Below are 17695 nucleotides of genomic sequence, written 5' to 3'. Positions count from 1 at the left end.
AAAGCGAAAAACTGTCTCTACCATAAAAAACAGTAAGAAGCTGAACTTGTTGAGCTACATTACTGCTGATTGCAGCAAGATCAAAAACTTCACCCCTAATTTGCTTACTGATTCATGATTGTGCTTGGAAGGAGTTTTGTAAATTCTGTAAAATATACATCAGAAATATGCATCCCAAATTAAGACTAGGACTTACCAATTACACTGTTCTACTGTAGGAAAGCATTATCATTAAAAGTCCATGTGCAGCTTGTTCTGTGGAGAAAGCCATTGAGTTAAAAAGAGAAGATTTTTTTTTCTTTCAAGTTCTTCCCCAACAGCTGCCACAGAATATGTAAGCATGCAAAAGATAAGCAGGCTTAACTTTTCTGATTAAGAGAAGCACTTATTTTTACATGTGCCTAACTTGCTAGTAACAGGCATTGGTACTTGGAGTCTGCAAGGCAAAAGCTCCGTGGAAGCACTTCCCCTATTTGCAATACAATATTGCTACTAGAGCTGCCTAGGACATTTTTTTTACATCTTGTTCCTTGTCAGGATGAAACCTTAAAACATGCTGAGAGGGTGGGGGAGAGAAAGAGAACCAACCACACTGAGAACAGGCAATAGCCAAGTGGTTTAGGATTCTCTCCTGGGACGTAGGAGAGTAAAGTCAAGTCTCTGCTCTAAACAAGGCAGAACAGGAGCTTGAACCTTATTCTCCCTCATCTTCCATGAGTGCCCTAAACATCAGAGTCAATTTGTCTCAGTCTCTTCTGTGGTAGCTATTCCACTTTGTATAAATAAACTGTCAGCAAAAGAAAGACTGATAGAGTGTATAGGCCCATGGTTGGGATACTTATGTTCAGGGGTTTGATTCATGTTCAAGTTCCTACATTTCATACATCTCAGATGAGTGTCCTAAAGGCTGGGACCTCTTTCTTATTTTCCTAGAGCTGAAAAGTCTTCCTAATGAAGATACATTAAAACTGATACATTGCTAGAAAATGAAGATTTAGTTCAACTTAAAACATTAAATGAATTCCTGGTGCACTTGGTAAATTGTTTGTCCAATACAAAATTCAGATGTGAAATATTAAATGCAGACCTATATCCAGGAACCCAATGGTTAGCGCACTCACCTGGGATGTGGGAGATTCAGGTTTGAGTCTCTAATCTTGAATTTTTCCTTTCGATGTGAGTTGTATAACTAGGCTACCCTGGGGTCAAGATTTTTCATTTTCTCTTGTTGAACTGTTTCACTTTGTATAGAGTTCTTGAGTAGTCAGTAGATAGTGGGAGAATGATTCCATAACATAGTAGTTAGGAGGAAGACACCTAGGTTCAAATCATTGCTCCTGCTGGATATTTGTCTTTGTGTTTCATTCACTCTTTTTTTCTTCATTACCATTTGACAAAAATAGTTTTTAAAAATATTTCTTTACTTTTCTGATGGAGAAATCGATTCTAGTTTTGCAAGAGGGAACATTCAAAATCATACACTAAGGGTCAAAGGAAAAAAAAGTCACAGCCCATCCAGTGACTATTGAAGCCATGGATGCAGAAATATATATGAGAAGTACTCCCCACTCAATAAGTCTTGTATGAAATAGGATGAGACCGCCGCCTGCAGAATTTAGGGATTAGGGTCTGATGCTAGTCTTAGTCTGTCTTTAAGGCTGCCAATCCCAAACTATATTCCTCTTTTACAGCTAGAAGAAAGGGTGGAAAAGGGTAACCTACGCACAAAAATTATCATTAACATTCCCACCTTATGTCTTTATCAGAGGCACAGCAGGTACCTTTTTTTATATATTTTTAAATGTGGTTCTGGAGCCCAAACTAAGTAAATAGTTTCTCACTCTAAATCTTGAGAATAGAATGTGAACATGTCTAAATCCAATGGAATCAGTTGTCAATAGGATGCTTAGGCCCAGTATTCTTCCATTTGTATGTGCAGAAGCATACTTGTCTGTGCTAACCTACTAAATTACTTGTCTGTGACTGCATACACAAAAATGTATATCATGGACCAGAGAAAACATTACACACTTTTTCCTCAAATAACTCTGACGGGGAATGAATAAGTGGAGTCCAGAAAAAGGAAGTGATGAGGAGTCTTTTCCAGACTCCCAATTCTGGGATTGGTAATTCATTGACCTAGTTCTCAGTATACTTTAGATCTGGCCAGTAGTTTATTAGCTAGTTCGAAGCAGTCCAGGGACCAGCAACAAAATTGAATAGAGATAGAAAGGACTGGTTTGTGAGAAAAGATAAGGACAGGATTTTCAAAACCACTCAACATTGGTCTAATTGAAATCCATGGCATTCTTGCTGTCAATATGAATGGGAGCAAAGTGAGACTAAAACATTTTCTCAATGCTCTGAATAGTTTTTCATTTTTAAAATAATATTATTTTCTTGTATGCTCAATATTTCTGTATTTTTTTTCTTTAAGCCAGGTCATTTCTCCTTTCCTTTTTTCCTGTTTTTCATTACCTTCTTTTTCTTTCTGCTCTTTTCTTTCCTCATTTTCATAAAATAAGGAGAGAGGAAAATGAAACCCTATTAACTAGTCTAATCCATTCCTTTGGTATGGTCACTTTAAAACTTATCTTTTCTAGTTTTATCCAGAGCCTCCAGAGGACAAGTCCCCTATATTTTCTGAAGAGGACTCAAATCAGAATGTGACACAATTTAAAAGTTTCAAATTTTCCATATGCAAAACTCACTGTACATATGTTTATTATTGTACTCTCTTGTTTTTTTAACCATATGTCCATATTCATAATTGAACCAGACTTCATTTTCCTCTACTCTTAGATTTTTTTCTTCCCCCCTTTAATTCCACTTCATCTGCCTTCTTTCTCTTTCTCATTTTACTTATTTTTCCAACTCCTTCTCCTGATATCAAACTGTTCTTTCCCCATTCCTCTCTGTTTTGCAGCCATTTCCCTCTTCTACTTTTCTTTGTCTTTGTAATATTCTCTCTCCCTTCTACTGTCTTTTCAAATTCTCCAATCTCCTGTATCATTCATAATGTTGGAAATGTCTGAAAATGGAGACAAACCAGAATATCAAACTTTTCTTGGGGGACTCATTTTGGAGTTAGGAGAATCCACCAATTAATTCAGTTCATACTCTGTGTATCTCTCTTTTTCTCTGTATTTTTAAAAAGTAAATTAGATCCCAGTAGAACCATGAAGCCATGGAAAACTCCTATGTTCTAGCATTCTTGTAAAATATATGCTGAATATTCTCAAGCATGTGTGAGAGGGAGAGCTCAGTTAAATTCAACTGAGAAATTTCCAAAACCAACAAAAAACACACTTAAAGTTTCTCTTGCTGTTTTGGGCTCATAAATGATTTTGTGGCTGGTTGCATTCTCAGGCTATGTTTAGACTGCAGGCTTTTTGTACAAGAAGCTTTTTTCAGAAGAGATCTTCCAAAAAATCTTCTTGCGAAAGAGAGCGTTGACACACAAAAACTTAATGAAAAAGCAATGTACTTTTGTGAAAGAGAGCATCCAGACTGATTGGATGCTCTCTCACCTAAAAGGCCACCCGCAACCTCTTCATTAAGGGCTTTAGGTCACCAGTTGCTTCCAAGTGCTTGTTCTGGTGCCTTCCAGAGACCTGTTCTTAAAGGATAGTCATTTCTCTGCTTCTGCTGCATGCTTGCTACCTCTTTGAGGGACAGTCAAGCTCCTGCAGTGCCTGCTGTGGTTGACTTGTTCTTTTTTGGATGCCACAGCTTTTTCCTTTTTGCCATGGAGCCGGAGCTGCCCCATGGCATGCGATGGCCCCATACGACCATGCTGCAGTTTTTGCATCACTTTCTGCCAGCTGCCTTCCTAGTCCTGCACGCCCTGGACCCCGAGCTCCTTCTGGGGACCCTCTCTGTGGGTGCGGTTGCTTCACTCTGGCAACCACACCCCACTGAGGAGAGACATATTTGGAAGCTCAACACCAGTACAGACTGGTGGACCAGCTAGTCATGGAGCGGTGGGATGACCAGCAGTGTCCCCAAAACTTCTGCATGTGGAAGACCACCTTTTTGGAGTTAAGTGCCTGGCTCGCCCCCACCTCTGGAGTTGTGACACCCACCTGTGGTTTGTCATCCCCCTGAAGAAGTGGGCCACCATCTCCCTCTGGAAGCTCATCACCCGCCGACAGCTACCGATAGGTGGATAACCAATTCAATGTGGGGAAGTCCACTGTCAGGGCCTTCCTCATGGAGGTAAGAAGCTCTTGGGCTGAAGTCCCTGCAGGGGGGTGGAGAGAGTGTTGCATAAGAGGGTCTATCAGGAAAGGGAAGTTGGGGGCTGTGTGGTGTGTAGTGGGCGTGGGGGAAAGCCTGTCCCCGGGGGCTTGTGCTGTCCCGCCCTCACACAGCCCTGCTGCTGGGGAGGGAGTGGCCTCATAGGAGGTGGCTCCTGGGGTGTTTGGAGGGAGGTAAGGGAGAACAGGATGGGCACCTCCCTAGGGTTCAGGCACCCCCCCTCTCATTCTCTGTTTTGTGTGTTCCTTTGTCTCCTTCTGCAGGTGGTAAGGGCCATCAACTTGATCCTGCTCTGGAGACCTGGATGTGACCGTGGCTGGATTTGCTGCCCTGGTGTTCCTGCAGTGGAGCCATAGATGGGACCCACATCCCGATCTGAGCACCGGACCATCAAGCGGTCCAGTACATTAATCGAAAGAGCTACTTTGCAATGATGCTGCAGGCCCTTGTTGACCACTGGGGACACATTACTGACATTTTTGTCGGGTGGTCAGGAAGGGCACACGATGCCTATGTGTTCAGAAACTCTAGCCTGTACCACAAGCTGGAGGTGGGCACATTTTTCCCCCACTGTGAACTTGCCATTGGGGACGTGAAGATGCCACGCAGCCTACCCCCTGAAGTCGTGGCTGATGAAACCCTACACCAGTCACCTGGATCCCAGAAGGGACCAATTCAATGCCCACCTGAACCAAGCCTAGATCCAGATGTAGTGCACCTTTGGCTGCCTCAAAGCACATATCTGGTGCCTGCTGACCCACCCCGAATGTGGGGGAGCACAACATCCCTGAGGTGGTGGCAGCATGTCCTCCACAACATTGTGGAGAAGAAGGGAGAGGCCTAACTTCCAGGGTCAGAGGCAGACAGCAGCCACAAGGGGCGAGCCTTCCAGCAGCCCTGGACAGCTGCCATCTGACAGGCCCATCAGGCTGGGGTGCACGTATGGGAAGCCTTGAGGGAGATGTTCTCTCAAGGACCCCAGTAACTCTCCTCAGGGCCCTCTGCCTTGTGGCCCTATCCCTTCCCTACCACAACCCCTCCCTTCACCGTTTCCTTGACCTCCCAATAAACACACCTGTTTGGTTTTCAAAAAAATGCCATCTGTATTAATGAAAGATTCTGAAAAAATGGGCAGGGGGAGGGGGGCTCATAACTAGGAGGAGAGAGGAGCTCATAACTGGGAGTGGGAGGGGGGCAGCTCAATGTGCCACCTCAGGTACAGGGACCTCATCTGAGTTGTGCTCAGGTGGGTCCAGGGAGCACGGGGGATGGAGCAGGGTCAGGGTTGGCAGGGGGATAGGGGGAGGAGGCATGGGAATTGCTAGAGGAGGGGCTGGGCATCACCTGGGGAAGGAGCAGAGGCATAGCAAGGGGGAAGATGGATGGGGAATGGAAATAGCAGTGGGGGTAAGAGGGTGGAAGCCAGGAGCAGCGGCATCAGGCGGGTGTGCCATCATGTGGGATATGACCAGTGGTTCTCAAACTTTTGCAACCAGAGGATCCCCATTTTGATTTAAAATTTTTGTGGACCCTCACACAGGCTTCTAATTTTCTGTGGGGCTGCTCAACCACTATGGCTCCACCTCTTCCCATTCCTACTCCACCACTGCCCTTCTCTTTCCCTTCCCTCCCTTCAGCAACACCTCCTCAGTCCTCTCGTCCCTCACAGTGCCTTCTGTACAGTGCAGAACAGAGAGAGAGAGACCAAAAATGCATACCTTTATTTCTCTATATAATTCAGAATTTAATTATGACTCTGGAACCAATACCTCCCACAATGTTTTAATAGTCTTGCTCTAACTTCCTAGAGTTGTTCTAGAATGTGAAGCCATCAGAAGCTTGCCATTTTTATTTTTTGTCATTCCAGTAAAAGACGTTATCATCTAGTATTTCATTTTTAGATGATAAATTATTTTGAAGAGATTGTAAACCCTGATTGCTGCCTTTATATGCTGCCACAGTAAAAATAATATATGCTAATAGTTTCTAGTTAGTGTCATCTGTGCGAATCAAAGATTTTGAACCCAATTGTCGGTGTGCAAGTAAGCAGAGTGGTGAGAGGTTTTTACATTGCACCTATCAAATCTGTTTTTCTATAGATCCTGATTCAAAGTTCATTGAAGTCAACGGGTTTCTTTTCACTAGCTTTAGTGGGGTTTCGATCAAGCCCATATTATCACTCTGGTATTTGAACACCTGCTGTCAGATTATTGTTCTATGAATTTATTCAGTTTCCACATGAATCTGACAGCTTCCTGAATCTTGGGATTTAATTTTACATTGGTTTCCATTCTATAATACTTAGGTGTACTTCGGTACATTTATACCAAACTGATTTTTGCAGTCTTTCAAAATGTGTGGTTTATTGCTCAATTCAACTAGAACTACTTGTGGATTAATGTATTTTAGAAAGGCAAGATTCCAATAACATTGGACTGATCAGAAACGGAGCCAATTTTCCCAAATGCTTCTGTCAATCCTTCTCACATGAAACTCTATGGCTATTTCACTTATTGATTTTTTTTTTAAGATGAAAATCAGTCAGGCCAAATAAAGTGGTGGGTTTTTTTAGTGCAGTGGTCACCAGCCAGAAGATCAGGATCTACTGGTCGATCTTGGAACCTCTGACAGGTGATCCTGACTGGTTTGGCCAGGGAGCTATCAAGCGCTGGCACTTCAGTTGCTCCCCACCCACCCTCTGTCATGCTGCGCTTGCCCTCTGCCTTGGAGCTGCCCCTTGGGAGCCTCCTACTTGCTGTGCAGGATTGGGAGAGAAAAAAGGGAGGGAACTGATGTCAAGGTGTCCCTCCTCCCCTTACTTCCACACAGAAAGAAGGGAATGGAGGGAGCTTGGCAATGTGAATCTCTTTCACTCTGCCATTCTCACAAACACCAACTGTCCTTCACTCTACTCTCCCACCCCAACACATACATGGAGAAGGGGTGGTTGTTACATGCGTGTGTGTGTGTTGGGTGGGGGTTGTTGTTACTACTTTTACTGTTTGCCAAAGTGGTTTATTTTGGGTTTTTGACTGTCTGTGCATTTCATAATTTTCATTTCTCTCTTACGCTTACATTTAATTCTTTGAGTGGTGAGTTCTTAAATGCCTAATCTGTTGTGACTGGAGTAATTATCCCTATGGTAACTGCTGCTCCTGGAAGTGGCTGGCATGTCCCTGCAGCCCCTGAGAAAGGCAGAGCAAGGTGTCTCCACATGTTGTCCTTGCCTGCAATGCCCAATCACTCCTGCAGCACCCAATTGATCAATAATGGGGAACCATGGCCAGTAGAAGCTGTGGGCTCAGTGGCTATAGATGAGGGGCAGCACATGGAGCCATTGCTGTACAAACCAGCTGCTTTCAGGAGCGGTGCAGGACCAGAGCAGAAATAAGCCTGCCTTAACCCCACTTTTTGACAGTGTAGACATAGCCTTAATCTTGTTGACTTTCAATGAAAATTTAGCTTTTAAATGCCTAGGTCACTTCTGAATATGGTATTTAGATCCTTAAGTCACAAAAGCTTTTTCGAAAAAAAAAACTGTTTACCCAAACCATCAAGCTCATTCTCACTTGTGACTACTAGAACTGATGAAATAATATTCACAGAATAATTTCTTCAATGTTTTCAATATTTTTCAAGTAATGTTAAACAATTAATCCACCTCTCCCCATTCAGTCAACTCAAGTCATTTACCTTTCTAGGATTTTGTAGCATCCATTCATAAAATCCATTAGTGCACCAAAAGTGAAATGTTGGGTTCTTTTACTGCATGATCTAATAATTCGACATTGTGTCCTGCATTAGTAATTGATTTATGTCACTTACTAATTCTTAATATTGTGCCACTTTTCTAACAATAAGAAGTAGAAACATGAATGGGGAAGGTTGTTATTTACTAGCCACAGCTCAATGCACCATGTAATCAAATCCTTTGTCAGAGCATCCTGCCATATAATCAGATCTTGTGAATTGTCAAAGGCACTTTTATAAATATATATATTCATTTAAAGCTTCAGTAAGCTTGTCATGGTGTGGGATAAGTACATTTTTCTTTTAGTGGTATACTGTTCTAGATCTCTATGTATGCAGTAATTACATTTTCTTCAAATACAGTGTTTTCAGTGAAACAGTAACACATTCTCTCTCCATCTACAACACATTCATCTCTACAGAGCCCAATACAGCAGGCTATTGTTGAGATGATTTACCTACAGTATGCTCCCTAGGTGATGATTTTCAAAGAAGTGTAAAGATATTTTCCATATATTCAATACGTATTTTGCTGAGACACGTTAATAATTAACAACAAACTACAATTAGAGTAATCAGACTATCCTACAAAGAATGTGGGGGGTTTTAAAATGTGGTGAGGTTTGTGACTTTGGCTTCAGTCTCGTGATCTATGGTTAACAGGCTGTTGAACACCTTTAGAATTTTTATTTACTTCAAGGAACAACTGGAAGATTTCCTGATAAGGTTCATTGTATTGATTAGAATGACTAAGTCCAAAATTGATCTGAACCTCCCTGAAGAGGATGGTTGACTCACCACTAGTAGAAAGTAAATAGGATTGCACAAATGTTCTTACAGGACAGAAAACTGAATATTCTCTAAGGAATCATAGTGGAAGACATACAAATTTTTCAGAAACTATAACATTTGCCACAGAAAATACATTAGGTATTTATATATAGAAGAATGAGTGAGTTTATATATGTATATTTCCAAAATGTGTTTTTTTCCATATAAGCTGAGAACTCAAAGAAAAACTGGCATTCAGGTATCAGGGAAGATTTAAATTAAAGTGTTCAAATCTCTGTTCCAATTACTTGCAATATTTTGCAGGCATATGGCCCCAAAGAGACAATGTGTGAGTGCCATGCAAGGCATTTTACAGTTTAAGCATAATACCTGGTATTTAGTGTCTACTCTTTGTACATCCACATTTAATCTACTGCAGTTAGAGGAGGATGATGAAGAAGACATCTTCCAGATAAAAAAATTAAGCAACATATGTAATCCAGAATAATAGTGAGAGAAGGAAAGGGGTTGAGGTAGAGAATAAAAGAATCCCAAATAAAAATGAAGAAAAAAACAGCTGGGCTACGTCTACACTGGCCCCTTTTCCGGAAGGGGCATGTAAATTTCATGAGTCGTAGTAGGGAAATGCGCGGGGGATTTAAATATCCCCCGCGGCATTTAAATAAAAATGTCCGCCGCTTTTTTCCGGCTTTTAAAAAAGCCGGAAAAGAGCGTCTACACTGGCCCCGATCCTCCGGAAAAAGTGCCCTTTTTTAAAAGCCGGAAAAAAGCGGCGGACATTTTTATTTAAATGCCGCGGGGGATATTTAAATCCCCCGCGGATTTCCCTACTACGATAGGTGAAATTAACATGCCCCTTCCGGAAAAGGGGCCAGTGTAGACGAGCCCCTGAAGTGGAGGTGAGTGGCAGCATTCTAAAGCCAGTATACAATAGGAGCACAGTGCAAACACTTCTAAAATAAGCATGGAAAAGAGCTGGCCAATGTCTGGAAAAAAAAAAGATTAATTAAATATATTACTTGATAATATTTTCCGAATTAATCTATAATTTATCAGATGATAAAAGCAAGAAAATTAATCCAGTAAACTGAATATGTAAATTCACAGAGTTCAATGAGCAGCGAGACCAACAATATTTGGACCACATCTTGATTTCAATGTCTTTATAAACTCTATACTCAGCTTTGCTTTGCCTTCTCTTTCATGGCATTCCTGATTAATGGATACTTTATATATTGATCTACTTTACATCAAGAGATGCAGAGGTCAAGAGAGGACATTTTTCTGTCACTGCAGCTTTATTTAATATGTCTGCTGTGATTTCATGAGTAGCCTGTCTGTGAATTTTATCCAGAGTATGAATGGCAATTCTGAAAGTTTGGCTAGAGTGCAGAGCTGACTTTTGTTTGGTTCCTCTGTGGGCAAGGGGAAAAGAAATGTTCTGTATGCTCTTCATAAAAACAAACAAACAAACAAAAAAACCAGTTGGACATATCAGTACTCTAATCCCTTTCATTACAACTAAGGAATCTTCTGTTATCCAAACAAAGAATTTTTGTTTTAAATACTGCTACCATAATCTTGCAAAGAATGTAAGACTACACATAAGAACATAAGACCATAAGAATAGTCATTCTGGGTCAGACCAAAGGTCTAAACATCCCAATATCTCGTCTGCCTACAGTGGCCAGTACAAGATGCCCTAGAGGGAGGGATCATAACAGGTAACCCTCACATGATCCCTTCCCTGTCACTCATTTCCAGACAAACAGAGGCTAGGGACACTATTCCTATCTACCTGGCTAATAGCCATTGATGGACCTAACCTCCATGTGTATATCTAACTCTTTTTTGAATCCTGTTAAAGTCTTAGCCTTCAGTGCATCCTCTGGCAAGGAATTTCACAAGTTGACTATGCATTGAGTGAAGAAAACCTTCCTTTTGTTTGTTTTCAACCTCTTACCTATTAATTTCATTTGGTGATCTCTAGTTCATATATTGTGGGAATAAGTTAATAACTTTTCCTTATTCATTTTTTGTACACCAGTCATGATTTTATAAACCTCTATCATATCCCCCCTTAGTCTCCTCTTTTCTTAGATGAAAATTCTAAGTCTTTTTAATCTCTGTTCATATGGGACCCGTTCCAAACCCCTAATCATTTTTGTTGCCCTTTTCTGAACCTTTTCCAATGCCAATATATCTTTTTTGAGATTAGGCGATCACAGCTATATGCAGTATTCAAAATGTGGGCATACCATGACTTTATATAGAGGCAATAAGATATTCTCTGTCTTATTCTCTATCCCTTTTTAAATGATTCCTAACATTCTATTTGATCTTTTGACAGCCTCTGCCCACTGAGTGGATATTTTCAGAGAACTATCCACGATGACACCAAGATCTCTCTCTTGAGTAGTGGTAGCCAAATTAGTCCTCATCATATTGTATGTACATTTGGGATTATTTTTTTCCAATGTTTACATTTACAATGTTTACATATCTTATTTACATTTATCAACATTAAATTTTATTTGCCATTTTTTTGCCTAATCACTTAGTTTGGTGAGATCTTTTTGAAGAGCTTCACAGTCTGCTTTGATTTTAATTATCTTGAGCAGTTTGGTATCATCTGCAATTTTGCCACCTCACTGTTTACCGCTTTCTCTAGACCGTTTATAAATAAATGGAATGGGATTGGTCTAAGGACAGACCCTAGTTACCTCTCTGCACTTTGAAAACTTACCATTTATCCCTACCCTTTATTTCCTGTCTTTTAATAAGTTATCAGTCTATGAAAGGACCTTCCCTCTTCTCCCATGACAACTTAAGAGTCTTTGGTGAGGAACCTTGTCATAGGCTTTCTGGAAATCTAAGTATACTATACCCACTGGATCCCCCTGTCCACATATCTGTTGACCCCCTCAAAGAAATCCAGCAGAGTACTAAGCCATGATTTTCCTTTACACAAAGCATGTTAACTTTCCCCCAACAAATTATGTTAATCTATGTTTCTGACAATTTTATTCTTTACTATAGTTTCATCTAACTTGCCTGGTACTGATTTTAGACTTATCGGTCTGTAATTGCCAGGATCACCTCTAGAGCCCTTTTTAAATATTTGTGTCATGTTAGATATCTTCTGGTTATTAGGTACGGAAGCTGATTTATAGATAGGTTAGAAACCATAGTTAATAGTTCTGCAATTTCATGTTTGAGTTCTTTCAGAACTTTTGGGTGAATGCCATCTGGTCCCGATGACTAGTTACTGTTAAATGTATCAATTTATTCCAAATTAATAAACTTAATCTAGCCCTTCTAAACCAAATTAAAGAAAAGAATCACATACCTCGCTACTAAGGAGTGTGTTTACAGTGGGCCCAAACCATATTTTTTCCTATGATGCCTTTAGAACAGCTTTGGTTGATTTGACCCTTGTATTATAGGTTTCTTACCCTTCTAAAGCATTAATTTACCCCAAAGTTACAAACTGAAAACATCTGACAGATTTTGTAATTTCCTTATCCAATGGGGTATATGATGGAGAATCATAATTTTATCCCTCATTATTGACTAATGATGTGTCACTGCACCTGCCTATGGTGACAAAGACTTGCACAATTTCATAAAAAATCTATAGGGCAATTGATTAATTTCCTTTTCCAGAGCCACTGCTGTCTTCTTAGACAAATAAACAACTTAAACAGACTATGTGAGAGAGAATAAACATTTATGGAAGCGGTAGACCCATAAATGTTCATGTTGCAGGCAGGGCTGTTATCCTGACCTTCTGCTAATAAATGTTAAAATAGAGAGCTATTTAACTTAATATTGATAGTTATTCCTGCAATGCATGCAAGTACATTTTAATTAAAGGTGGCAAAATTCTATCTTTAGATAGTACTTTTGACCTGCCTAATTATCAGCTGTAAAAATATTGACCCAATACTTCTAGAAAACATATTGCAAATGAAACCCATCCTATCTCATTATTTTGTTTAATATGTGGTGCGTGATAATGTCTAAAATATGTTAGATGCTTTTGACACACACGTATGTTATAGGCTTTGTTTCCAAAGAGCTTTCAATCTAAAGGGACAAAGAAAAAGCAAAGTAAGTATGTTACATGCAAGGTAATACTAGGCATGTGTTGTTTAAATGAAATGTTTCTTTTTTAAAAACACATTACATTTCCTTTCCTCTCACAATTTAACCATCTTTTCATTTCCAGCAGTTATTACCAGTTTTAGTTCCAATGTACTTATGTTCCTCTTTCTTACACTCAGTCATTCTACCATTAGAGATTAACCCTTCATGCATAAGATAAATGTAGGTGTTCAGATAGTCATAGTTGAATGTTTTCCAATGAAATGAATACACTTTGTCATCATCTCCTCCATGTGGCAAAAGAATAATAAGGATGAATTTTACTTAAGTCAGAAAACAGGAAGAAAGAGAGTGAGAGAAGAGAAAGCTATGTAAAGAAGAAAAAAATATTGCACGTATATCTACTAGTGAAGTATCCTAGGGTACGTCTACACTACAGCGCTAATTCGAACTTAGTTCGAATTCGAACTAAGCTAATTCGAACTAACGAGTCCAGAACTAAAAACTAGTTCGAATTAGCGTTTTGCTAATTCGAACTAGAAAGTCCACATTGAGTGCACCCTGAACAGGGCTTAAGGATGGCCGGAAGCAGTGCCGGCAGGGCATCAGAGGAGGACTTAGAGCGTGGAGATGCTATCTCAGGCTAGCCGAAGGCTGCGCTTACAGGATCCCGACCCCCACCCCGGACAGACAGTTCTAAGGGGTGCCCCGCTTGCAAAGCAGTCCTGGCTTGGATTGCCCGGAGTACCCACACTGGGCACATCACACCACTCGGCCATCAGCCCGGCTGCACTTGCCGCAGGCTGCCATCTGGGGAGAGAGGGCAATCGGGGGGCTGCAGGAGAGCTTCCACCCCCAGAAGTCCGCAGAGCCAGCCCAGTCCTCCCCATCGGGGGCTCGTACCCCATTCCTCCCTCACCTCCTTCCACTTACCCCTCCCTAGCACCCCTTCTTATTGATGTACAAAATAAAGATAACGTTTCTTCCAACATTGACTCTGTCTTTATTGAACAAAACTGGGGAAGACTGGGAAAAGGAGGTGGGAGAGGGGAAGAGAAAGGCTGGGAGAGGGGAGGGCAACTAACATGATCAGGGGTTGGGAACAGGTCCCAGATGAAGAGAGGCTACAGAGACTGGGACTGTTCAGCTTAGAAAAGAGGAGATGGAGCGGGGACAGGATAGAGGTCTCTAAAAGCAGGGGTTGGGTGGAGAGGGTGCATTCAGAAAAGTTCTTCCTGAGTTCCCATAAAGAAGGACTAGAGGACACCAAAGGAAAGGAATGGGTAGCAGGCTTCAAACTAGTAAGAGAAAGTTGTTCTTCTTCCCAAAGCAAATAGTTAACCTGCGGAACTCCTTGCTGCAGGAGGCTGTGAAGGCTACAACTAGAACAGAGTTTAAAGGGAAGTGAGATCAAGTCATGGAGGTTGGTTCCATGGAGTAGTCTTAGCCAGGGGGTAGGAGTGGTGTCCCTGCCCAAAGTTTGTGGAAGGCTGGAGAGGGATGGCACGAGACAAATGGCTTGGTCACTGTCTTCGGTCCATCCCCTCCAGGGTCCCTAGGGTTGGCCGCTGTCGGCAGACAGGCTACTGGGCTAGATGGACCTTTGGTCTGACCTAGTACGGCCATTGTAAGTTCAGGGCTCAGGGTCGGGGGTCTCAGTGGACCCCCTTGATTTTCATGCACACCTGCTCCTGGGTGGCCAGGCTGGCAGTTCTCCTGCCCGAGGTCCACAATGTCCGCACTAGCCCAGGAAGGTGCCCGCCTCTTGCAGTCCAGGGCAAGCTCCCGGGAGCCACCAGCCTGGTCCCGGGAAGAGGGGGTGGGCTGGGGGACATCTGGTGGGTGACTCTGTGCCGTGCCAGGTGCAGGGTCTGCTGGCTGGGTGCTGGTAGGCTTGCACCTGGCACGGGCACCGTAGCCAGCCCGTGCCCCTTTAAGGGGTCCGGGCCGGGAGGGGGGCATAGAGTTTCCCTGGTGTTGGCCAGAGTGGCCACCAGGGAAACCTGGGGAGGGCTAGCCTCCCACTAGTTTGAATTAAGGGGCTACACACCCCTTAATTCGAACTAGTAAGTTCGAACTAGGCTTAATCCTTGTAAAATGAGGTTTTCCTAGTTCGAACTAAGTGCTCCGCTAGTTCGATTCAAATTCTCTAAGTCATGTCACCTATAAGACTCTTATTTCAGTAATGAATGTACAGGAACAAATCCACCTGATACACTTATTTAAAGAGAATTCTTTATGGCAAGAAACATGCCTTGAGAGTGGTTAATCTATGGATTAATTTAATCTCCTCTGAAATCTGTTCCATACTTCAAGCTCTGCTTTCAGAAAACTTGACTGATATACGCATGATGACCCACCATGCTAAGGCTGCAAGCTGCCACTTTCTGCGTGAAAAGAACTCAGCGGGTGAGAATTTGTATGTGTGTGTGTGAAAAGGTGAGCCAAAGGGAGCTGCTTTTTGGGGGAGCCCTTTGGGGCAGATATGTGTTGTGGTGGTGGTGGTTTTGTGGGATACTATAATTTTTGAGTTTGTGTTTGTGGGTGCTGGTGAGAGCAGCGCACTGTTGGTTGTGTGATGGCCTGTTCAGTCCCTGGTGAGAGCAGGAAGGGCAAGGGAGGGTTCTTGGTAAGAGGAAGTTTCCCTTACCTGCCCACACTGAAGGTTTGTGTTTGTTCTCTTTTTTCATTATGTGCTTTGGCACAGATGGGGTGACTAAGGGAGAGGGTTAAGAGAGCATTGTGGCCTTTGTGACCGGTAAGGGAAGATATGGCAGTAAGATCCAGACTGGCCAGCCAAGAAGAATGAGGTTTAAAAAGATATGTGCTATTCCTTGTTCTGGTTCTGTTCCCAACCTCAATAACACTAGGAACCTTTATACCTGGCCATCAGCCCTGAAGGTGCTGCTGCTGAATACCAGATAGGAATCCCACAAGACAGCTGTCATCCATGACTTAATCCTGGATGAAGGGGCCAACCTGGCTTGTATCACTGAGACCTCACTGGGAGTAGAGGGAGGCATTGACCTTTCCCAGTTGTGCTATCTAATATCTAAGACATTGAGGAGATTTCCCAGCACACCAAGCATTTAACAAAATAACTAAGAAGTTCTCAAAGACCTGAGGAACCCAAGAGTTTCCTGATGAGAACTACTTGAAAAATTCCGGTATGAGGCAAACCTAGAAAAAGGAGAACATAATCTGGGGACAGGAGCTACAGGGCACTAGCTTAACTCATTTCTCTGGATATACAAATACATATTAAATAAAATTAACCTAATAGTACAAAAAGAATATTGATTCCTATTTAACTTTAGGCTTTTGAGGAATATTGAAGTTTTTTTTTATATTTCTGTGGTTAATTGACACAGTTTTTGTACAATAACATTTTCTTATTGATATGGATGTCATTTTTCAAGTTAGAATTGCCAGTGAAATGCATTTGGTGGCTGTCCAGAATTGAAAAAAGACATTTCAGAAGAACAAAAATATATTAAACAGTTTGAATCTGGTCTGATACCAGACAAATAAGAACAATTCCATTGAGAATTTATAGGAAGTTGCCTCTGTATATAAGGGTATGTCTACACTACAGCGCTAATTCGAACTAACTGAGGGTATATCTACACTACAAAGTTAATTCGAACTAACGGATGTTAGTTCAAATTAACTTTGATAGGCGCTACATAAGCGCTCCGCTAGTTCGAACTTAATTCGAACTAACGGAGCGCTTAGTTCGAACTAGGTAAACCTCATTCTATGAGGACTAAGCCTGGTTCGAACATACTAGTTCGAATTAAGGGGTGTGTAGCCCCTTAATTCGAACTAGTGGGAGGCTAGCCCTCCCCAACTTTCCCTGGTGGTCACTCTGGCCAACACCAGGGAAACTCTATTGCCCTCCTCCCGGCCCCGGACCTCTTAAAGGGGCACGGGCTGGCTAAGGTGCCCGTGCCAGGTGCAAGCCTGCCAGCACCCAGCCAGCAGACCCTGCTCCTGGCACGGCTCGAGCCAGCCACCTGATGCCCCCCAGCCATCCCCCTCTTCCTGGGACCAGACTGGGGGCTCCCGGGAGCTTGCCCGGGACCGCAAGAGGAGGGCACCCGCATGGTCAAGTGCGGACATTGTGGACCTCGTCCACGACCTCCGCACTGGGCACAGGAAAGTGGCCGTCTAGGGCACGAGAGCTGCCAGCCTGGCCACCCAGGAGCAGGTGTGCATGAAAATCAAGGGGGTCCACTGAGACCCCTGACCCAGAGCCCTGAGCTTACAATGGCTGTACTGGGTCAGACCAAAGGTCCATCTAGCCCAGTAGCCTGTCTGCCGACAGCGGCCAACCCTAGGGATCCTGGAGGGTATGGACCAAAGACAGTGACCAAGCCATTTGTCTCGTGCCATCCCTCTCCAGCCTTCCACAAACTTTGGGCAAGGACACCACTCCTACCCCCTGACTAATACCACTCCATGGACCCAACCTCCATCACTTGATCTCACTTCTCTTTAAACTCTGTTCTAGTTGTAGCTTTCACAGCCTCCTGCAGCAAGGAGTTCCACAGGTTGACTCTTTGCTTTGTGAAGAACAACTTTCTGTTACTAGTTTGAAGCCTGCTACCCATTCCTTTCCTTTGGTGTCCTCTAGTCCTTCTATTATGGGAACTTATGAAGAACTTTTCTTTATGCACCCTCTCCACCCCACTCATGCTTTTATAGACCTCTATCCTATCCCCCCTCAGTCTCCTCTTTTCTAAGCTGGGAAGTCCCAGTCTCTTTAGCCTCTCTTCATATGGGA

Source organism: Pelodiscus sinensis, chromosome 4, assembly GCF_052426305.1.
Source record: "Pelodiscus sinensis isolate ZL-2025 chromosome 4, ASM5242630v1, whole genome shotgun sequence".
Taxonomy (NCBI): domain Eukaryota; kingdom Metazoa; phylum Chordata; order Testudines; family Trionychidae; genus Pelodiscus; species Pelodiscus sinensis.
The sequence above is the reverse complement of the archived record's forward strand: the minus strand, read 5'-3'. Positions refer to the sequence as shown.